The 14200-nt window shown below is 44.1% G+C and overlaps 1 long non-coding RNA gene across 3 annotated transcripts; it reads left to right on the top strand.

The window, feature by feature from the left end:
• The first annotated feature begins 11773 nt into the window (after window positions 1-11773).
• Window positions 11774-13627, top strand: LOC115582539 (uncharacterized). 3 transcript variants are annotated; one of them, XR_003984184.1, is made up of 4 exons: window positions 11774-11836; window positions 11943-12131; window positions 13022-13093; window positions 13476-13627. It is a non-coding gene; the product is annotated as an uncharacterized LOC115582539 (long non-coding RNA). The 3 variants fall into 3 exon arrangements; XR_003984185.1 differs by lacking the exon at window positions 11943-12131 and having other exon boundaries at window positions 11782-11942; XR_003984183.1 differs by having other exon boundaries at window positions 11782-12131.
• Window positions 13628-14200: the final 573 nt, after the last annotated feature.

Here is a 14200-nt window from a genome sequence, read left to right as displayed (position 1 = left end):
AAAGAATTTCCCTGTCGTCCTGACCTGTTAGATTCTGAATTAAATGTGCCAGGATAATGAAGTTGTATTTTCTCTTTGCTTTGTTTACTTTCCCAATTGACAAAAAAAAAAAAACTGCAATATACAAAAGTTAAAGAAAATACACCTTTTTAATCACAGAAGTACTTCTTCTCATACATTCACTTTGCTTAAACTGCCAGGTTTAAACTTTTAATGAAATGAGATCAATTTGTGCTTAGTAACAGACATTGCTAATGAATGGGCTAATTAGTCTCTTCACTAAATGACCCAAGGGCCAGAACGAGGTTGTGAAACGGCCACATTCAGCCCGTGGGCCACCACTTGAAAAGGTCCGATGTAGTGCTTACTGTGGATAATTAGTGTGCTGTGAATTCAGGATACAGCTTCGGCCTTGTTTCTAACTGCAAGTCGATCTTATCGTTATCAGCACCACCATCATTGCAGTACACTCTGTGGACAAAGCTTTTATTCTCATTTGTTTGAAAGCTTTGGAGAATGCCTCATGCTTTCACTGCACAAACATTCCAGTGTAATGAATCCTCCGGCTGTGGATTCTGGCCCAGAGTCTGTCAATCAGCACTGACCAAGCAAACAACATCAGCTCCCAGCAGTCGCCATCCGACACTCAGCAAACCACACATTATTTTTCTGGAGGACTTGCAGGCAAAACTAATCTCAACAAGGAAGCAATGCGATAGAAGGGACACTCTCAGAATATTGGGGAAATGAACTGATACCGGGAGGACGACAGCAGAACAACAGTGCAGCGTTTGACAGAGATTAGCTGACATTCATTCGGAAATCGAAGCAGATACCGAACCAGTGGTCCGTGGACTTCGTGTTATTGATCACTGAGAAGCTGAAAAACACTTAGAAACTCCAAAAGAAGAAGAAGGTGCACTTGTAATCCCTCTAGAAGAAATTTGATTCACTGATTCATTTCTTTCACTGAGCTGCTTTTCTCTACAAATACACACATGCACAAAGAGGAACGACATGCTCTCTTCTTAGCCTTTCACGTCTGTTAAATATAAAAAATAATCAACAATCATATCAACAAGAGCAAAATTGTTGTCTCAAACATAGTTCAGTCTGAGGGCTACTCAGCGTGACAGTCACTCCTTACTGCTGTTACTGTGTGCTTTGTGCTAACTGGGTTAGCTGCTGAAGTCAGGGGTTGAGTGCTTCGTGCTAATATCAGTTGCTGAATGAGTCTGTTGTTCTTTAGCTCAGGGGCTGCGTGCTTTGTGGTATCCAGTTATTGGCTGAAAGACAGTCTGTCACTGCTGCTCCCTCGTTATACAGCTCGGGGGCTGTTTGCTTTATGCTAACATTAGCAGCTACAGGAATGTCTTTCTGGCGCAGCGGCTTTTTCATTGAATTCAATGGCTAGATTTTTTACTTCATTATTTTATTTTATTGCCTACTTTACTATTTCATTTATATATTTATCTTTGTCTCTTGTTTCCATTTATGCCATATTTCTATTTCTACTTTGCAGAGAGCATCTAGAACAGAAACAATTTTCCCCCTGGGATTAATAAAATATTCTGATTCTGATTCTGATTCTACGCTCTTTGTGGTACTCTGTTCTCGGCTGAACAACAGTCTGCTGCTCCCTCGTTCGTTGGCCGGCGTGCCTGATGCTACTGAGTTAGCTCGCTGCTGCAGAGCATGCAGGGTCATCGGCTGTGTACTGTCATCGTTGTCATTGCTAACCGTACCTAACTGCATCATGTCTCCCTCACACGTATGAAAACACCTGATATTGTAAGACTGAATGTATACAATAATCTTGGCTATTCTTTCTGATTTTAAGAATCATTTTCTGAGTTTTTTTGTCTGATTGCTGATAAAATAAATTCATTTAGTTCATCATGCGACCGGTGTGGACAATCAGTCTGGAGCCCTGTGGTCACTTTTTTTTTTTTTCCGCTCCAGATTTCCACCCAAAATAAAAGTCTCACATGGCAACAGGTTGTTAAAAATCTCCACATCACCCGAGGATATGACCTCAGTGTCCTCAGTCATTAACGCTGTGTTAATAACTTTCTCCAGGCGCTGCGAGACATTTGGTCAAAAAGCACTTTTTTTTCTTTGACATCATGGAGTCAAACAAAACAAGAATCCTACAAACTGTAAATATCTATATTCTTTTACCACTTTCAGCTGCTTCAACACGAGCGAGTTTGTCTTTGACTGTGGACGTTTGAAAGAACACCGTCAGCCATGTGACGGAGCCGTGAGCTGCCTCATCACACTTACAGAAATATGTCGAAGGTGTTGACATGCACATCAGACAGCCTTCGACCTCCATCAGACTCCGCGGGCCTGAGCAGCACACTGAAACACTAACAGGAGCTGACTCGGCATCTTCTTACATTCAGCGACTTAAAACAGCAACACATCACGTAGACGTCTTACAGGCAGTGAAGGGTGACCTCATGTCCACCTCCGCCTGCTCAGGTCTCACAGGGGCAGCTGATCCACATCCTGCCACATCTGCCTGGTAACACGCCTGTTAAATCTGTGCGCCTCAACACATCACGGTCATCCGTCTTCACCGCCGTCAACACAGAGCTGCGGGTTCCTGCTTCGTGCTCTGCGTCGTCTGCATGAAGACACACAAGGATACCACTACAAAACAAAGCAGGAAGTAACAGGTCCCATCTTGAGTGATATATTTCTATGACATTGCAATCTGGATATATTTCCCCCAACTTTTGGAATTATGTGTCATCATCTCAGCCGTCCATTTGTTAGGTTCATACCTCACATAGGGGAGACTGGGGTAAGTTGAGCCAAAGGGTAAGTTGAGCCACCCCTTGTTGCTGGGAAACGGTATAAAACATTGATCATGTGACCAAATATTTAGGAGGAAGGCGTCATTTCATGGAGTCTGTGAAGGTAAGAACCACATGGGTAAAGTGGTTAGAGATTAATTTCCCAAAAAAATAAAAAATTTCGCTCTTGAAAGTGAATTTAGTCAATCATAAGTTTCATTGTTCAATTCAATTGTGTTTAGACCAAAATAGATCATTTTTAATTTATTTCTTACATCAATTGTGAGCTACAACATGAGGTCATAAACCTAGCATAGAAGTGCACCATTTTAGCTGTGGGGACTAATAAAATCAAAATGGTAGCTCTGGGATAAGTTGAGCCATTTGGCTAGGGGTAAGTTGAGGGATACAGCTCAATTTACCCCGCTCCTATGCTCAACTTACCCCATACACGGGGTAAGTTGTGCCACAAGTCAACTTCTTTTTGGACATGCTATATTATCGAAACAGTTACGTTTACACTCATTCTGTTTGTTTGAAGGGATGCACAACATCCTGAAATATATGCAGACATATTAGTAAGTGACAAAACAATGATTGCCTTGATGTAGTGATCCTAAATATTAAACATGGCTTATCTTACCCCAGTCTCCCCTACCTCCAGATGTAAGAGAGAGTCACCCTGTTTTTAACCAATTCCCTCAATTTAATGATGCAAAGCAAAACTGGGTGTTTTTGTTCAGTACCTGGCAACCCAACCCAGAAGCAGAGGTGATCCTGCCCGATGTGCTTCACTCGTCCCTGGACTCTCAGCTCAGTTTGCCCTCTGAAAATGGATGAAACAGCTTTCAAATTTCACTCACCTTGATGTGAGACTTCCTCTTTATTGACATTTACCCTCCGGCCTTGAAGGCAAACTGAAATTTGCCAATAACCCAGAAAATCTCCCTCCTTCTGATGCAGGTTTTAAATCTGCACAAGATATTAGAAAAAGGGAATATTGCTGCGATTTGCAAATGCTACTCATCCATCTGACGAGCGGTTTGGATGTACTTGTGATGTTTGAGGTTATGGGGCAATAAAAGGAGGAATTAATGTCAACAAGGTCGCTCTGAATGAATTATCTTTATACGCTAACAGGCTTAAAAACTGTGAACTCAATGTATTATCTCATGATAAAGAGATTAAGCTGTGATCTGAGCTCACAGGCTGAGATAGAAGCTGCTGACTCGACTGAAATCTTTTTGTTTTTTTCCCCCGTGTGTGATTACTTTCAGCCATCTTGAAGGTTGTTTGCTTCACGTCTCCTCTCCTCTTGCAGCTTCTGTTCTCTCGTCGTCTTCTTCTTCTGCATTTTTTGTCTCACGCTCCGTCACAGGAAGGCGTTCATAGCCGATCATCTATTATTGAACGGCTTCTGCATTTAATTATAAATGACTGTGTCCCCCTTTGAGAGTGCTAATGAATCCCCTCTCACACAGCTTATTCCCACCGGCCACCTTCGCTTTCCCGTCAGTCAAACCTCGAGCCCGCCCACCCAGAGAGACACAATGAGTTAAAAATAGAGCCTGTAACTCATTAAAGGAATATTTAGTGTACAGTTAACAGCAAAGTGCAGAAAAGCTCATATTTATTAGGGATAAGTGATGAGGTCCTTTCTGCTTTGTAGGAAAGGGAACTGCCTTAAATATGAGCGGATTAGGTTGATGAAGAATTGACATTCAGCTTTGCATTCTGGGACTGACTGAACAGACAGTCACATCCGCCTTTTTCGACCAAGGTGGTTCAGGTGCTGGTTCAGAGCCAGTGCCTTTTCTGGAACCAGTTTTTATGTCTTAACCAGGAAAACTGGTTCCAGACTGACACTTTTACCCACTTTCGGCCAAACTAACGAAGTGCTAGTGCTGGTCTGAAGCTTTTCCACAGGCACCAGAGCCCCCGTAGAGTCACATCGCTCAGTCAGTGTATACGTCTCCAGTTTCCCTGCACTGTAGGAACAACTATGGCGAACTACAGCGACTCTTCTGGCTTTACATGCCATCAAAACATGCCTGGACCTTGGACCCCAATTCATCAATTTGACGTCCGTGGTGAAAATCTGTTGTTTATACTCTGGTGGATCAGTCAGAACAAGCTCCACTACCTCTGTTTTTTTTTTGTTTTCATAAATGGCGGTCATAATAGTCTTTGGTGGTCCTTGGCCTGACACAAGCTGTCTGTTATTGCAGACCAGCAGTGTTGGTGCCACTCTGGAACCAGTTCTCCAGTCCGAGGACCAGGTCTTGGCACCACCTTGGTCGAGAAGGACTATTAGTTGGTCTAGAACAAAGAACCACTCACAGGTTGGGGGACTGAAATTGGTTTTGACCAACACTTTTAAAAACCAGAGCTCAGTGTAGCTTCTCCTGACTCATCCACCGGAGAATAAACGAAAAGGTTTTCGGTATGGCCGGCACGTTGAATCAGCCGTGAGCAACCCTCTCTCCTTTCTCTACGTTATAGTAAAGGACACGGACGAAGTGTTGAGTTTAACATTCACAACAAATTCTGACAAGAACAGGTCAGAAAACAAGCTTCCTGTGAAAATATAATCAAATACAGTGAAAGAACGCAGGGATTATTCCTGGCTCTCTGTAGTGCAGGTTAATAAATTGATAATTTACTGTTTTAAATTAATCTAAACAGCTTGAGTTTAATTTCACCTCATATCTCTATTGGCAAAGTAACACAGCAGAATTTAATTTCAGGTTTACTGAGGGCAATACGACGCAGCTCCCTGACTCACAGCAGAAGTATTCTGGAAGGGCACTTCTGTCTTTTCTTATGCTGTTTCACTGCCTTTTCTTTCTTCCATCCTCCTCCACTCCTCCCCCCCTCCTCACCCCCTCGGCTCCCTTGATCTCTCTTTAGTCTCTCTTTCCTTCATCCAGAGAGAATCATTAAAGCTCAGATATGATAGTTGGGATACATCAGAGGGAAGCTGTACCCCCACGTTCCGCCGCTTCACCTCTTCTTTTCAACTCTTTCTCTGTCTCTTTTCTTATCTCATTAACATTTTGACATTTGCATTCGCTCTTCATCCTCGTCACCGAGCGGCTCTCTCTCCGCACCGGCCCATCTCAGTTTCCCGTACGGTGGATCGGATTGTACGTCGACGGACCCGACAAAAAAAAAAATCCTCGACAGACTTTTGAATCCTGCGTTAATATTCACACACAGCTTTGATTCTCTTTGCTGCTGGGCAGGAGAGTAAAACACGTCGGCTGAAACGTTTGAGATCTTTTTACCACTAAAAATGGGAGGGAAAACAAAAGTGTTGGGTTTATAGTTTTGTTCTGGCCTGAGCTCAGTTTCGGCGTGAGACTGCACAGATTAGTCTTCACACGTTTCTCCTACAGTTACGTGATTTCATGTTGAAATATCCGTCTATACAGCCACCCATGTTCTCCAGCTCTCTCGTTAGCATCATTATGTTTTTTTTTTAGATATATTTTAATTATAAATATAGGTGTGGACCCCATAATAGTTAACTCAGACCCTCTCTGTCCTTGTTGGCAGTATATTTGGTTGAGAAATTGATGTGATCAGTCGGCCACACTGTAAATTCAAAGACTAATATTACTCGACTCCTGTTTGTTAAACCTAAAAACATGTTTGTTCCACTAATCTACATGTAAATGATATTCCTGTCTCGTTGTTTTGAGCCTGTGGTGTTTGTTAGAGCCAAACATCTGTACTGAAGCCGTCTTTGATCGCACATGGGAGCAGTCTGACCTCAGGGCTTTCTGTCAGACAGTCAGGTGATGAAGTATAAACAGCAACAAAAGTCCTCATGTTACGAAAAGAGGTCAAGATGGTGGAATAGGTTAAAGCACATGATCATCACAGAGGAGAAAGAGGTTTGTGTAAGTCAACATCTGCTTATTATCTTTTGACTTTTATACGATTCATTTGGGGTTCATACGATGATTTGAACCAGGGAGTCTCTGTACACTTTACAAGTCAAAAGTTGTGGATGAGACGATGTGGTTGAGAGACAGTGTTTCCTTCACAAGACTGAAAATGAGAACAGTCAGTGAGTTGAGTTCCCAGCTGGTGACGTCAGGAGAGGTTGTAATGAACAGAAAATAGATGTTGGGAGAGAGTGTGTGTGTGTGTGTGTGTGTGTGTGTGTGTGTGTGTGTGTGTGTTTGAGAGAGAGAGAGAGCTCTGGTTCAGGTTCAGGTCCCCCTGCTGGCTTCATCCCGTCTCTCTTCTCCCCTTTTGTCATTCACATCGTCTCCCGGTTTCACTTTGCAGAACTCTTCCTCTTCCTCCTCATTCTCATTCTGCCACGTCCCGTCACCTCTCTCTCTCTCTGTCTGTCAGTGTTTCTCTTTGTCTCTCACCCAGGCCCGCTCTCTCTCCCTCTGACAGGTAATCAATGAGCAGGCAGCCGAGGGGGGAAGAGGCTTCAGCTGCATGGATTTCCAATGGGACCGTGACCCGGTAGGGTTGGGGAGAGCACCAGTGGAGCGTGCCACACAGCACAAAATGTACCACTGTGTGTGTGTGTGTGTGTGTGTGTGTGTGTGTGTGTGTGCGTGCACGGACACCCTCTGACAAACATCCAAAATGTGTTGGGACGGCTGAGTGCAGTCAGAACTCAGCCACCTGATATTTAATGTGGGATAAATGTTATTAAATGTTATTTCACCTGCACTTTGAAAGAAAAACTGATCGACTAACTCTTTTTTTTTTGACATCATCATTGAAACCAGTATAAATACAATATCATTAACGTTTTATCTCATCAACTTGAATGATTTTTGCAGATATATTCTTACTCTGATTTTGATGCCAGCAACACGTTTTCAAACACGGAGCAAAAGGAAAACCGTGGAGTGATCCGAAAACATCTGTGTGGATGGTAAACAGGTGAACAGGTTCATTGGTTACAGGTGAGAGCATCCTGACTGCGTATGGAAGCGACGACCTGGAAAGACTCTGCCGCTCACATGCGAGGATGACTGCGCTCGATCTTTGTTTAACGTCTCACGCGGCGTCTCCGCTTGTTTTGGATTCCAGGTTGCTGAAACTTGTTCCTGATCAGGCTCGATGAGAAAATCCTGGACCTGTTTGTTTTCACTTTGCCGAGAATAACACTTTAAGAATGCTTCAAAGAGCCAAGACTAAAACACTTGTCACCAAAACTGAAGGTTAGCGGTTTGTTAATTACCTGACCTTAAAGGGATAGTTCGGGTTGTTTTGATGTGAGGTTGTGTGAGGTATTTATAACGAGTCATTGTGTAACCTGCAGCAGATGAACGTCAGCTCTCCGCCTGCGTGGAGAAGCAGACAGCATGGTACTTCTGTGAACCGAACCAGCAGCAAAAGGATTTTAGCCGCTTAAAAGATGCATATCTGTTTCAGTGTACACCATGTTTTCAATAGTTTTGCGCTTTATGTTGCCGTTAAACAGCTTTTCCTTTGGCACTACATGACGCCTGTGTGTGTTTAGAGAGACGGGGCGTCGTGTTACCTGTCCCTGTTTGAGTTCTGGCTACTTTATGCAAATCAGGGGTGTCCAGCATGACGTGCCGCCTCCGCCAACCACCTCGCCTCTTCAGAAACACATCTCGCTGATCTGTTTTCATGATATAAAACGAGCCGCCATGTTTGTCTGGTTTGGACGGCGCCGCGTGTGGATCCGTGTTTGCGTCGTTGTAGACGGGTGCGGTCTGTGTTGGTCGAGCAGAGATTGGAGGCACTGCGTGGCCTGGCATGTCATGGCGCCGCTGTGGACATTATCAAACCGTCCTGCCGAGAAAAGACGTCTCAGAACCGCGTCTGTTTTCTGGCGAAGCGTCAATCCGCTGCCACTTTTTTGATTTTGTCTACAAGAGCAACACAAAATACTCGAGGCGGCTCCAACAGGATGTGCTTAAATCTGCATCAAAAATAAGAATCTTCTGTGGTTGAAGCGTTGATCTGAACGTTAATATGTGGGGCTCTTACAGGACCTGTTGTGTTCTGCTTCTCCTCCTTTGGTTCATCAAGCTGCTGCGGCCGTCTGAAGAAAGCAAAGACATAAATGTTGATAAATCTGCAGCCTCAGATTTCGTAGAGTGCAGAGCCATTACAGGCAGCCGATCCTCTGTGTTAACCGACACCAGGCTGCTGCAGAACAACCACCTCCACACACACACACCACACGGGTCACTTATCCCTCTGCAGCCTGCCTGTCTATGTGAGAGACGACGCATCGGTCCTCTGCATCACAGCCTCGCTCCCGACTCCTAAAAAAGATAATTCAGCGGTCTTACTTCTTGAGATGCATCACAGGGCTGTTTAAACCAAGCAGGATGAAACACAGCAGGATGCTCGGGTGAAATGGAGTTGGGCTGATGCAATCGGGTGAACGTCTCCACCAAACACTTTTGTAATTATTTCCTTCCATTGTCATTGTCCTAATTAACTGTTTACAAAACTCACGCCATCTGCCTCTGGCTGCAGATCGGCACCATCCAGAGCAGCGACGTGATTTCCTGGAGGAGCCGATTCTTCACTCGTTAAGCCGTTGTCATCCCGCGTCACTGTGACCCGCTTCAGAGCGATGACACCAGCGCGGCGGCTGTCTGACAGCAGACTTATCGATCACCGCACCCTTTTGATCTGCGTTCACCTTCGCACGGCCCTCTGCGCGTCAGGCTGCACATACGTGAACCGCAGCAGGTGAGAAGACGCCTGCGAGCTCTTTTTGTGTTTTTTCCCCCCCTGAGATTCATCGCAGCGACAAATTCAAAGCAGCAGGCCTTCTCCTGAGAAACCAGCAGGTCAGTTCCCGTGTAATCACGTTTCTAATTTGCCGTTTACATGCGAACATGTGCAAGAACCTTAAATCATTACACTTTGCAACTTCTAATTTGGGGGCCCGGTGGAAATTACTGGCTCCCACTTTGGGGATTGTTCGACTCACAGGAAGTTCTTTCATAATTTATCATCGCGCCACCATGAATAATATCCAACAGTGAGTAATTCGACAAACAAGAGCGAGCCGAACGTACTCGCACTCAATTCTTTTTCAAGTGTTCACCCCACTCGTGTTTTTTTTCTTTTTTCGAGTGGCCCCATCCCCCTCAGGACAGAGCTACAAGTGCCAGAGGTTGAAATCTCCCCTCAATGATGAAGTGGGCTATCCCAACCTACCCCCTCTGCGCTTGTGTTTGGGTGTCCTGATTCTTGCTGCGATAGAGAGGCGGGATGAAGTGTCAGGGCTGCATGGTCTTCCAAACAGACACACACTTCAAACCCAGAGCGATGAGATCTCTGGTGAATCGGAGCACGATGGAGGAATCCTTTTCAAACCGCTGTTTTGCTCTCTGTGTTCGACCGTCCAGACACAGTCGCCGTCTTTCAGTCTCTCAGCCACCTTCTTGAAGAGGTCGGCGTTGCGATATTATACCATAAACATGTTGATATTCACGATCAGTCTTTCATGATGTTAAAAGTGTGTGTGTTTTTACTTTCCGACCAGAAATGTCTCCATGTCTTCTGTGCATGCATCCTGACAAACAGACAAGAGGCTGCAAACGGTCTGATAGGAATATCCAAACTGAATATGCTGCTTACTTAATATTTTTAATCATGTGAAATTAGCCAGTGAGTGTGACCCTGTGTAACCTGATTTCTCAGTACTCTGATGTACAACATTAAAGTGAAACTCTCGCCAAAATGCAACCGAGGCTTTTTGTGAATGTACCCGAGTCAAACCTTTGTATGAAAGCATAATTATGATGAAAAAGGCACTTTTAAGATTCACTGTAGTTTCGTTTTCGGGTCAAACCCATTTTCAATGGGAGTGCTATGGGCACTTTTATGCTAGCATCAAAATTTAAATCCCTAAGAAGGCTCAACACAACATGAAACTCTGCTCGTAGTATCACCAGGGTCTCTACACATGAACACGAGCATTGAGAACATTGTTTGTGTACACAGAGTTTACCAAAAAAGAAGGTTTTTGGACATCTCACGTTGTCGCCACCCTGCCAGCCGAGAAGTATCGATCTCAGAATGCGATGTAACATGGAGGACAGTTAAGGTGGAGCTACTGTCTTCCAGCAACAACTATCCACGCGATTTCTCACGTGACTTTTCCCGGCTTTTGATTTTAGTATTGTTTCTTATACGAGGCTCCTTTTTCAACTTCAAGGTCAATATTGTTTTTCTCTAACGACAAAACAACGAATTATCCGTGCATTTATATGGAACTAAGCTTTAGGAGCGGTCCACCTTAAATGTCCTCCTTGTTAAGTTGCATTCTGAGTTGTTCAAAAACCTTCTTTTTAGTAAACTCTGTGTACATAAACAATGTTCTCAATGCTCTTGTTCATGTGCAGAGACCCTGGTGATACTACGAGCAAAGTTTCATGTTGTGTCGAGCCTTCTTAGTGTTTTAAAAATAGCAATTTTGATGCTATTTATAATTTGCCACTAGCACTCCCATTGAAAATGAGTTTGACCCGAAAAGGAAAATACGGTAAATCTTAAAAGTGCCTCTTTCGTCATAATTATGCTTTTAAACAAAGGTTTGACTCGGGTACATTCACAAAAAAAAGCCTAGGTTGCATTTTGGCGAGAGTTTCACTTTAACAATAAAACAGTCGGTCCTAGCGCCCTCCAGATGCTGCCGTGTTCAGCTGAACCACAACAGTAAAGTTTCGGAGGGATCAAACTTCACGGTTATGATGTTCACACTGAGTTCACGCCCAGTCATTCCGTATAAACCGTGTAATTCCTTTCCGTGCATGTTTCCCTTCATTTGAATGTCATTTAAAAGAACCAGCAGTGATTTCAGCCGCTTGATTCAGTTTCACCTGCCGGACGTTTGAGCAGACGAGCTGCAGCAGCTGCAGTCAATTTGGACTAATTAGTGATCAGAGTGAAGAGCGAGCTGCTGTCTTATCTCCGGCGCTTCACTCTCTCTGAATGTCCGATATGTTTCTGCCCGCGGCGAACAGCGAAAGGCTGATATTTAGTGGCAGAGTTACCAGGTTTTATCTGTCATTTCAGTCTTTTAATTAGCCGGTGGATCTGATTAGCAACATGTAACGCTTACCCCCCCTCCTCCCTTTGTGGTTGTTAATGTGATTACTACAGGTGAGCTGTGATGTCTCGACTCGTTCGTTTGGTGGTTTGGCTTCAAACGCTTGTATGTTTGGACGGGATTAACAATTATTACAGCCACCCGCAGTTCAGGTCACACCCGTGGATATTTTCTGATGGTTTTGTGGCGACAAATGCGGAAGTCAAAAACATCTCCATCCGTGATCGTGGCGACCAAAACAGGTATTTTTCAGCCAAACCATGATTTTTTTTCCAAACCCCTGACCGACCGGCGTTTGTGCCTAAACCTGAACAGAGCAGAGAAATAGAAAATTCAACCTGTTTGAACGTAACTGTGGTTTTGCAGAAACTTATTTAGCAAACATTCATTCTGTCGACCGGGTTGCATCATTTCAGTGGGACACTTAAACAGATGAAGTAGAGAGCTTTCGGGAAACAGACAGAGAGGCTTCATAGCCGAGGAGAAATCGTTATCTTCACATCTAATCTGACCACAGAGAGACGGATGAGCCGAGGGTCTGCTTTACAGCCACCGGGGGACGGGTATAATGGAGCACATGCAAGGTCACCGGCTAAATTGGTAACGCTTCGGTCGGCGTGATGATATTGGCGCCGTCAGAAACCGCAAGGGAGTAATAATGCAAACAAGGAAGAAGCATTCTCCGTATGCAGATGAACATGTTGTGTAAAAGACGAGGAGGCCGATATCCAAACATCATCTGAGGGAGGAACCCCGCACCGAGAGAAACCCTTACTATCAGTTCCTGGGATGTGTGTGTGTGTGTGTGTGTATGATTGTGTTTTTCCCTCTCTGCTCATTGACTGCAGCCTGCGATGAAATGCTGACTGGCAGCCATAACTCTTCCAGTGGCAGGACACGTTTCATCCGTCCCTCCCCCCTCGTGTCACTTCTCTCTGGTTCCATTCCCCTCTCTTTTTCTCTCTCTCTCTCTCTCTCTCTCTCTCTCTCTCTCTCTCTCTCTCTCGCTCCCCCTTTTCTCTCTCTCCACACTCTCATTACAAATTCATATCTTCACGAGTGGAAACACCGGGGCGTTTTGAGAATACTGTTGCTCCTTTAACACACACGCACATGTTATGTGTTGGCACAGGACGACACGAGGGGGAAGATCGACCTGCGAGGGGCGAAGATGAGCCTCAGCCATCCTCACTTCCTGCCTCCGGTTAGCTTCCGATCATTTGATCACACATTGATTCTTTAAAGAGCCGTGAAACACCTTGTTTTTGCTTGAAAGAAGCCCTTCTAAAATGTGAAATGTGCATCCAACCTCAGACTCGATTGTTTTATGCCAACTATTTTGAATTCAAGACACATTTTCGGTCAGTCCCTGTAGAAATGTTACTAACCTCCGCTGAATCTCAAAAACCTTCATGGAAAATTAACAGATCAAATAAATATTTCCTGGTCAATGTTATCATAGAGGGTTAGGGTTATTCTGTGTGTGTGTGATGAAATTATACAAGGGTTTTTGAGAGTCACCTTGGACTTTATACTCTTACTATTAGATTATTATGAATAATTTTTTTTTTTTACATTTTTTGCAGGGACGTAACAGAGAGATGTCTGGTATATTCAGAGGAAGGGGCAGGCATCTGCTGACAAATGACAAAATGTGACCTATTGCTAGCTGGCTACTCCGAGCAAGACCTCTGAAAAATGTGACATGAAAGAATGGCAATAAACTCACTATCAAGGGGGGATGCATCCTATTTTTCCCTGATAATGCTGCATTTTCAACAACAAATCTGTGTTTAAACTGGCAGGAGGAGAGCAAGTTAGCTGTTAGCATCTGGTGGGCAGTAGAGTCTTTGTTGTGTTTGGTTAAATTAGCTAAAAGCTTACAGAGCTAATAGCCAAACCAAGCCCCAAGGAACAGCGCCAGGCTTCAAAGCCAGTTTTCGTAGAGGCCAAACCGTGTAATTACATCGTTACGTGATGCACTGCAGTCCAGAAAGACTTTGCTGTAAGCTAAGATTGTGAAAGAGGTGTCTTTGATCTTCAAAACCTGTGCGAAATGACTATTTTTACCATCATAACTGGAGCCATTTAGTCCAATTAACTTTGGAAAGTCTAGCAGAGTCATAAGATTAAATAATTGTATCCCCATTCAAGTTAGCCAGGCGCTAAACCAGAAGTTAGCTGGCTAAGTCTACTGCTCGAGCTTTTTTTTTCAAGATGCCACTGAGCAGCTTTCAAAGGAATGAAACACACAGCAGGACTGAGAGTCTGCGCAGAGAAACAGGAAGTGTGAACGCTGACCTGCAGTTTA

This window comes from Sparus aurata, chromosome 6, assembly GCF_900880675.1.
Source record: "Sparus aurata chromosome 6, fSpaAur1.1, whole genome shotgun sequence".
NCBI classification, from domain to species: domain Eukaryota; kingdom Metazoa; phylum Chordata; class Actinopteri; order Spariformes; family Sparidae; genus Sparus; species Sparus aurata.
The sequence above is the reverse complement of the archived record's forward strand: the minus strand, read 5'-3'. Positions and strand labels throughout refer to the sequence as shown.